The sequence below is a fragment of the Dipodomys ordii genome, unplaced genomic scaffold, assembly GCF_000151885.1.
Source record: "Dipodomys ordii isolate 6190 unplaced genomic scaffold, Dord_2.0 Scaffold14, whole genome shotgun sequence".
Lineage (NCBI taxonomy): Eukaryota > Metazoa > Chordata > Mammalia > Rodentia > Heteromyidae > Dipodomys > Dipodomys ordii.
In genome coordinates this window covers 6,958,649-6,967,857 of record NW_012267230.1, presented here as the reverse complement: position 1 = coordinate 6,967,857, position 9,209 = coordinate 6,958,649, and positions in this window count along the sequence as shown.

Sequence of the window (9,209 nt, the reverse complement as noted above, 5' to 3'; positions counted from 1 at the left end):
AACAGTGCCCAGGCCCTGAGTTCAAGCCCCAGGACTGGCAAAAGAAAAAAAAAAGAAAGAAGGAAGGAAGGAAGGGAGGAAGGAAGAAGGGAGGGAGGGAGGGAGGGAAGGAGGGAGAGGGGGAGGGAGAGGGGGAGGGAGTGGGGGAGAAGAAGAGGAGTGGTTTCTGCACTTCTCCCTGGTTTTGACCAGAGGACATAGCTAAGGATCTGGAAGTTTCTTCAGGACGGTGGAACAGGTAAGGAGAGGGAGGGGCTGGAGGCCATAGAAACAGCTGGGGCACCATGGGGGAGAAGGAAGCCGGATGTGGGAAGAGACCTGATGCCTGGCAAATATTTGTCAGTGGGGAGACTTATCATGGGGAGGGTATGCCGGTTAGGAGACGCAGGTTCTGGGCTGTGAGCTGGAGATGGAGTCTGAGCTTCCCTGGTTCTGGCTGCAAGACCCTGGGTGAGTTACTGAACCTTCTGGCTTTGGCGTCCTCAGGTGTGGAATGGACAGCTACTGGAAGCTCTGGCGTCTATTGGGCCCAGCAGAGCCTCTAAGAATATGTGGTGAACCACCAATCCCAAGTGTCATCTTCTTATCCTTATCATCTTCCTCTGATAACACCCTTGATGAAGTTGATCAAAGTTTAGGGGCTAAAGATAGAGAGGCACAGGTTTCTCTCCAGCTGTGTGAACTTGGATAAATAACTCCATCTTTCTGGGCTTCCATGTTGTTCATCAGAAAATGGGAATTATCCATCTTTCCCCATAAGGTTGTTTGAAGACTGGGTCTCTGGTGCATTAGAAGAGCATGTGCTCGGAGGCCATAGGTCAGTACTCAATGATGAATATGCATGCTGTTGTGGTCCTGTGCTTTAGAGGAAAGTGTTGCTGGGAAAGTCCACAGGGTCAGGTTAAAGATATAAACATCTTCACCAAAGTCCAATGAATCATGCTGTGTAATTTTTCCCCAGAAAATTTCCTGGAATAAGGTGACAAGAGGTGACCCTATTACTGCTTAATTTAATTCTAGCCACCTCAGGTTCCATGTTCTCAGAGATAAACACTAGCCAGCACAGCTGGTCACTTCTGGGAAGAGAATCATTAAGCAAGAAATAGGACAGGCTCACGCCTGTCATCCTACCCACCCAGGAGGCTGAGATCTGAGGACTGTGGCTCAAGGCCAGCCCAGGCAAGAAAGTCTGTGAGGCTCTTCTCTCCAATTAACCAGAAAAAAAAAAAGCTAGAAGTGGAGGTACGGATTAAGTAGTAGAGCGCTAGCCTTGAGTATGAGACCCTGAGTTTAAGCCCCCAGTACTGGCACCAAAAATAAAAATGAACATAAAATAAAATAACATGGGAAAAGTTGTCCCACTTGAAAGAAAGAAAGAGGGGAGAGAAAAGAAGCTGCACCCAAGTATAGTAGCTCATGCCTGTAATCCCAGCACATAGAAGGCAGAGGCAGGAAAATGGTGAGTTCCAGGCCAGTTTGGGCTCCATAAAGACTCCGCCCTAAAAAAAACAAAAGCAAAGCAAAAGTGATTTCCCAAAGTGGAGAGAGAGTTGATCCTGCAGTAAACACTTGAGTGAAAAGTTAACAAATTATATGTAGAGTTGGAGGAAAGGCAATTTATCATGCTTATTAGAGGCTGTTTGGGTTTTTTCTTGGGGGGGTCAGGGTTTGGTGCGAGTATCTGGGCTTGAACCCAGGGCCTTATATTTTTGCCTAGTTTTTGCCCTCACATCTGGGACCTCCAGTCTTTGACCAGGCTTTGACTTTTTTTTTTAAAGCACCTGTGCCTAATGGGGCTTGAGAAAAAAGGCCTTGTCACTGTCAGCTTGATCCAGCTTTTCCTCTCCCTGTTCCCCCTACATACAGCTTTCGTTTTTTAAGAGCTTTGTGAGGTAGGAAAATTCTTGCCTACCATTTTCCCTACATACAGCTTTCGTTTTTTAAGAGCTTTGTGAGGTAGGAAAATTCTTGCCTACCATTTTCCTCCATTAAAAAAGAACTTGTTTTGTTTTGGGTTTTAATCTTGGACCAGACTTTTCTTTTCTTTTTTTTTTTAGGTTGGTCATGGGGCTTGAACTCTGGGCCTGGGCCCTATCCCTGAGCTCTTCAGCTCAAGGCAAGCTCTCTACCACTTGAGCTACAGCACTACTTCCGGTTTTCTGGTGGTTTATTGGAGATAAGAGTCTCATGGAATTTGCTGCCCAGGCTAACTTTGAACCGCAGTCCTCAGATTTCAGCCTCCTGAGTAGCTAGGATGACAGATGTGAGCCACCGACGCCTGGCTAGACTGTCTTTTTTAAACCTTTAATTGGGGGAAAGGAAGTTGCAATCCCTGTTCCTGTTTCTGCTTGAGCAATCTTCATTGGTATCAAAACCTGCCAGGCACCAGGTTCAGGGCTGTCATCCTAGCTATATAAGAGGCTGAGAGCTGACAGATTCCAATTCAATGCCAGCCCGGGCAGCAAAGGTCAAGAGATGCTCATGTTCAATCAACCATCTAAAAAGCCACCAGTGGAGCTGTGGCTCGAGTAGAGGGCCAAATTTGAGTGGAAAAAGTCAAGCAAGAAATCAGGGCCCTGATTTGAAACTTCAAGTCAGACAGCAAGAGGAGGACCGGAAGAATTGGCTCAAAGGCTCCTATTCACAATGTTGCTAGTGAAGCAAAAATCCAAGGCAAACCATGCTCTCTCTGTGCTTTCTCCAGTGCCACCCAGCAATCTCGCCTCCCAGGCTGGTGCTGTGTACCTGCTCCTCTAATGGTTAATAGGAATTTAGGTCTGGGTTCTCAGAAGGCCACGCCCACCTCCTCTGACAGTCAATACCAGATGCTATTTTTTTGTGGCCATTTCCTCCTCCCTCTCTTCTCAAGGCCCTTTTCCTGGGGCCTTAACTTTTTAGTTTGTGTAGGAGTTTGTCTCTGTGCAGATGATAATGAACAGAGAACTGTTTTGTATCTGATCAGTGGAGAAGACTCTTGGTACACAAGCTCCTGTTACATGACAGGACACAAAAAAGAACTCAATCGCCCAGTGCCAGTGGCTCATGCCTGTAATCCTAGCTTCTCAGGAAGCTGAGATCTGAGGATTGTGGTTCAAAGCCAGCCTGGGCAGCAAAGTCCCTGTGAGACTCTTATCTCCAATTAACCACTCAAAAATGGGAAATGGCATGCTGTGGCTCAAGTGGCAAAGCACAAAGAGGCTCAGGGACAGTGCCCAGGCCCTGAGTTCAAGCCCCACAACTGACCAAAAAAAAAAAAAAAAGAACTGAATCAAGAGATAAAGACAGATCAAATATCTCAGCTCCCATTCCCCTCTCTCCTGGGTACATTTGTCCATCTGTCTGTCTAGCATCTATCTGATCTGTGTGTTCATGTGATATGAATGCATACTCACACAATACCTATCACTTTGTAGTTGCATGCAGAAGTTCATTGGAGGAAATGTAGACACACATGGTGTGTTTATGTGGGGGAGGGGGCATGTGCACAGTCCTCCACCGGTGCCCCGCAGGGAAACCAGTATCCACGATGCAGTGCACAAGCAGATTACAGTCAAAGAGTTTCGTCTCTCTCATGGCTGGCAAGACCATCCACAAGGGCAGTGCTGTGGAAGTCAGCTCTGTGCTGTGCTTTTTAGGGAATCATGATCAAGAAAAAGGTCTGAACTTGTCCCAGGGAGATACATTTTGTTTTCATTTTGAGATAGGGTTTTGCTACATTGTCCAAGCTGGCTTTGAACTCATGATCCTTCTGCTTGAGCCTCCTGAGTGCTGGAATGACAGATGTACACTACTATACTTGGCTGAGATGCATGTGTGTGTGTGTATGTGTGTGTGTGTGCGTGCATGCATGCACACACACCAGTCTGGAGCTTAAACTCAGAGTCTAGGTGTATCCCTGAGATTTTTTTTTTGCTCAAGGCTGGTGCTTTACCACTTGAGCCACAGCTCCATTTCCAGCTTTTTGGTGGCTCAGCAGATATAAAAGTCTCCCAGCCTTTCCTGCCCAGGCTGGCTTTGAACCTGGATCCTGGCCTGGTTGGGGGTGGGGCAAGCCTGGCTCTGTGCAGGCAGGGACCCAGGCTGGTGGACCTGTCCCCAACGGGAGGTGGGGGGGGGACAGTGGCAGGGCCAGGGAGGGTCACATTTTGATTCTTAAATATTTTGGCTAGAAGAGGCCCAGCCACTGTGGCTGACAGCTCATTGGCCAGAAATGGCTGCATGCCATTGACTTTCCATAGGGGGCGCTGTTGTGAAGGGGACTCCAGAGTCTCCTCCTGTGTTGCCCCCCACAGCTTATCTTGGAGATGTCCCAGCCCCCCACCCCAGCTAGTGCTTTATTTGCTGGTGACCTTGAACCCTGGAGTCTCCCCCTCATTCATTTAGCTGATCCCTTTAAGGAGGGTTCTCAAGATAAATTCTTTCCAGAAATTGAATTTGAGAAGTATGTTCATCTCGAAAAACTGGTATATTTCCTCTTTTATCCAGTCAGTGAACATCTGATAACCTCTCTGCATTTCCTTGTAGTCTGGGTTGGTAAAAAAAAAAAAAAAGCCCAAAGAAACCTGGGCGCTGGTGGCTCACACCTGAATCCTAGCTACTCAGGAGTCTGAGATCTCAGCTCAAAACCAGCCCAGGCAGAGAAGTCCATGAGACTGTTATCTCTAATAAACTACAGTATTCTGAAAGTGGTGCCGTGGCTCAAGTGATAGAGTACTAGCCTTGAACATAAACAGGCTCAGGGACAGTGCCCAGGCCCTGAGTTCAAGCCCCAGGACTGATTAAAAAAAAAAAGTGCAAAACAAAATTTAGTTCTCTGTTGTTGTCGTCACAATGTGAAACTAGGAATTTGGTAAAATTGCTTCTCCTCCTGTCATCTGGTTAGAAGATATTTTCTATTTCGTGTGTGTGTGTGTGTGTGTGTGTGTGTGTGTGTACCAATCCTGGGGCTTGAACTCTGAACCTGGGCACTGTCCCTGAGCTTTTCTGCTCAAGGCTAGTGCTCTACCACTTGAACCATGCATCTACTTCTGGCTTTTTTGGTGGTGGAAAATTGACAATAAGAGTCTCATACACTTTTCTTCCCAGGCTGGCTTCAAACCTTGATCTTCAGATCTCAGCCTCTGAAGTAGCTAGGATTACAGGTGTGAGCCACTGTGTCACACACTTTCTTTCTTTTTTTCATTAGTGAGTTTGAACTCAAGGCCTCATACTTGCTAGGCAGGCCCTCTACCACCTGAACCATACTCCCAACACCTTTTAGCTTTAGTTATTTTACACAGAAGGTCTCCTGGTTTTGCTTGGGCCAGCCAGGACCAAGATCCTCTTCCCTATGGCTTCCTTAGTGGGATCATAGCTGCACAGCATCATGCCTGGCTTGTTTGTTGAGATGGGCTTCTTACTAGCTTTTTGCTGAGGCTGGTATTAAACTACAGTCTTCCTGATCTCGGCTTCCTGAGTAGCTGGGATTACAACATGCAATACCATGCTTGGCCTCTTGTTAACTTTTGACAGACTCATTTCTCTTGAACTGGTATAAATACATGTTTTTCAACTAGCCATCACATAGCTTGTTTGTTGTAAGAAAGTAGGCTGTGGTAGCCATGGAAAGTCTAGAGCGTAAACCTGTTAATTCAAATCCATGCTGCAAAAAAACCCCAAAATTTGCTATAAAACATAACATTGATCTCCATAGCACTACAGACAAGTTGTATAAGTGTTCTTGCTTGCAAAATTTATGTTCAGAGTTATTCTCTTTCACTGACCAATACCAGAAATCCAGCTCTGACTTAAGTCAAAAAGAAAATGAATTGACTCAAGTTTCCTGGGGTCATCCGGCTTCAGGTATGGCTGCAAGCAGGTGTTTAAAAATGCCACCAGCGTTTGGTCCTTCTTCCAGTGTATCCCTTGGCTTTGTTTTTCCTTGCTGACATCACTCTTAGGCAAACCTTCCCCACTGGTGACTTATTGACAGCTTTAGGAGTAAACTTTCTAACTCTAAGTTTAGCAGGAATGGGGAGGGGAGCAAGGAGCAGAGTATGGTTCAGGTGGTAGAGGGCCTGCCTAGCAAGTATGAGGCCTTGAGTTCGAACTCACTAATGAAAAAAAGAAAGAAAGAAAGTGTGTGACGCAGCGGCTCATACCTGTAATCCTAGCTACTTCAGAGGCTGAGATCTGAGGATCGAGGTTTGAAGCCAGCCTGGGCAGAAAAGTGTATGAGACTCTTATTGTCAATTTTCCACCACCAAAAAAAGCCAGAAGTAGATGCATGGTTCAAGTGGTAGAGCACTAGCCTTGAGCAGAAAAGCTCAGGGGCAGTGCCCAGGTTCAGAGTTCAAGCCCCAGGATTGGTACACACACACACACACACACACACACACACACACACACACACACACACACACGAAATAGAAAGTATCTTCTAAGCAGATCCCACTGGCACTGACTGGGTTATACACCCTGGCCTAATTATTGTGGTCAGGAATAAAGAAATAATTCCAGTTGGGTCCTGGGTCCACCTCCAGCCCCCAACAGCCAAGAGTGGAGTAAAAGTATTACTGCAGCAATGTTTCCCTTGGCAGAGGGAAACAGGTGCCAGCAGCAACAGAATAAAGCAAACCATCTCACTGTACCTGGCCTGTGGACCCGAGAAGGCCATCCAGAGTTCAGGTGTCATTAGGCTGTTGTCCTCTGATCTGACAACTCCAAAAGTCTAATCCGGGTCATTTACATAGAGGTAAACTTGGGATGGTTGCCTGAGCTTAAAAAAATTCTACTTCCTTCTTCCTCAATCACCCACCATGGAGGAAGTCTGTCTTTTATTTTCCTTCCTTCTGACACGTCCTATATTGATTCAGCCAACCAATCCCTACTGATTCTTCCTTTTCAAAAATTGTTTTCTTCTTTGCTGGGTGCCAGTGACTCATACCTGTCATCCTAGCTACCCAGGAAGCTGAGGCAGGCAAGAAAGTACATGAGACACCTCCAGTAAACTACTCAGAAAAAGCCAAAAGTGGCACTGTGGCTCAAGTGGTAGAGCTCTAGCCTTGGGCACAAAAAGGCTCAGGGAGAGCACCTAGGCCCTGAGTTCAAACCCCAGGACGGGCAAACGACAACAACAACAGCAAAACCGATTTCCTTCTCTTCCCACTGTCCGTACACTGCCACTCTTAGTCCTCTGCTATAAGGGTGGTTTTCCAGTAAGTCCAGTTCAGATCCTGGAGCCCCTCAACCTGACTAGCAACCCTTTCCTAAGCTGCGCCTAGAAGCCAGGACTTCATTTATCAGTAGGTCCAAGCCATGAGGAGGAAAAGATGTGCAGAGAAAAAAAAAATCAGAGCAAGATACCCAGCGCAGGGGCATGGGAACCAGCCAAATAAAGATAGGAAATAAATTCTCATCACTGTGGTCTGAGAAGTATGCTGTGTCTGAGAACGAGAGCTCGTGGAACTGACGAAACCATGTTTCCCTACTGTAAGGGGTCATAACAATAATCTCGTCAATGCTCTGTTTCCCATGAACTATTTATCCATTCTGTATTCTTACTAATTTGTGCATTAGACCCCAGAAACACAAGTGCAGTCAGAATACTCAAAGAGCTAGGTGCTGGTGGCTCAGACCTGTAATTCTAGCTGCGCAGGAGGCAGAGGTTGGGAGGGTTGAGGTTCAAGACCAGCCCAGGGGAAAAGGTTCAAAAGATCCCATCTCAACCTGCAGCTGGGTATGGTGGCCTATGCCTGTCATTCCAGCCACCATGGGAGGTGTAAATAGAAGGCTCATGCGCCAGGTATGTGCTCAGGAATAAAAACATGACCCTATCTCAAAAATAACCAGACTGAAGGTATAGCTCAAGCAGGAGAGTCCCTTCCTAGCAAAGATAAAGCCATGGGCTCAAACCCCAGTACTTCCTTGTTCCTTCTAATCCTTCAGTTCATTGCTTTCCCCCTACCTCCAGCCCCCAGCCAGAAGAATATATTTATTAAGATGTACTTAGAAGCCGGGCGCTGGTAGCTCATGCCTGTAATCCTAGCTACTCAGGAGGCTGAGATCTGAGGATCACGGTTCAAAGCCAGCCCGGGCAGGAGAGACAGTGAGACTCCTATCTCCAATAAACCACCAGAAAACCGGAAGTGGCGCTGTAGCTCAAGTGGTAGAGCACTCGCCTTGAGCTGAAGAACTGAGGGACAGCGCCCAGGCCCAGAGTTCAAGCCCCATGACCGACAAAAAAAAAAAAAAAGATGTACTTAGACTGAATGTATCAAACATCCTCTAAAAACCCAGTAGTTGTAGCAAAATACAAGTTTATTCTTTTTCTAATAGTTAGAACTGATAAAATGACTGTTTTTCGAAGTTGCCCTCAACCCTAGTCTTTTTTTGGGGGGGTCTGCTTGTGGGGCCTGAACTCTGGGCCTGGGCGCTGTCCCTCAGCTCTTCAGCTCACAACTAGCGCTCTACCACTTGAGCCACAGCGCCACTTCTGTTTTTTTTTTCTTCTGCTCCTGTGGTGCTGAGGAATCGAATCCAGGGCCTCAAGCATGCAAGGCAAGCGCTCTACCACTGAGCGTATGTGTATGTGCGTGTGTGATGTGTGTGTGGTGTGGTATGGGGTGTGTGTGTGTGTGTGTGTGTGTGTGTGTGTGCCAGTACTGGGCCTTGAAATCAGGGCCTAGGTGCAATCCTTTAGCCTTTTTGCTCAAGGCTGGCGCTCTACCCAGCTATAGCTCCACTTCTGGCTATTTGGTGGTTAATTGGGGATAAGAATCTCTTAGAGGACTTTCCTGCTTGAGCTCTTTTGAACCACGACTCTCAGATCTCAGTCTCTCGAGCAGTGAGGATTATAGATATTGTGTCTTTGTACACGTGGCCCAAGCTGGTGCATCACATTCATGTTCCAGCCCACATGGTAACAGGAAGGGATGACCTCTTTCCTTCAACAACATGACCTGGGAGTTGTATGTATAGCACTTTCTTGCCCACAATCTCGGGATTGCTCTCCTGTGCATACCTAGGTGCTAGGGAGGCTGGGAAATGTAGTCATTATTCTGGACAGCTGTTTACCCAGCAGTGAGAGAAGCTGGAATAGATATTGCAAGATAACTGGCAGTCTCAACATGGAAGGGAGGGAAGGAAGGAAGGATGAAGGGAGAAAGGAAGGAGGGAAGGAGGGAAGAAGGGAGGAAGGAAGGAAGGAAGGAAGGAAGGAAGGAAGGAAG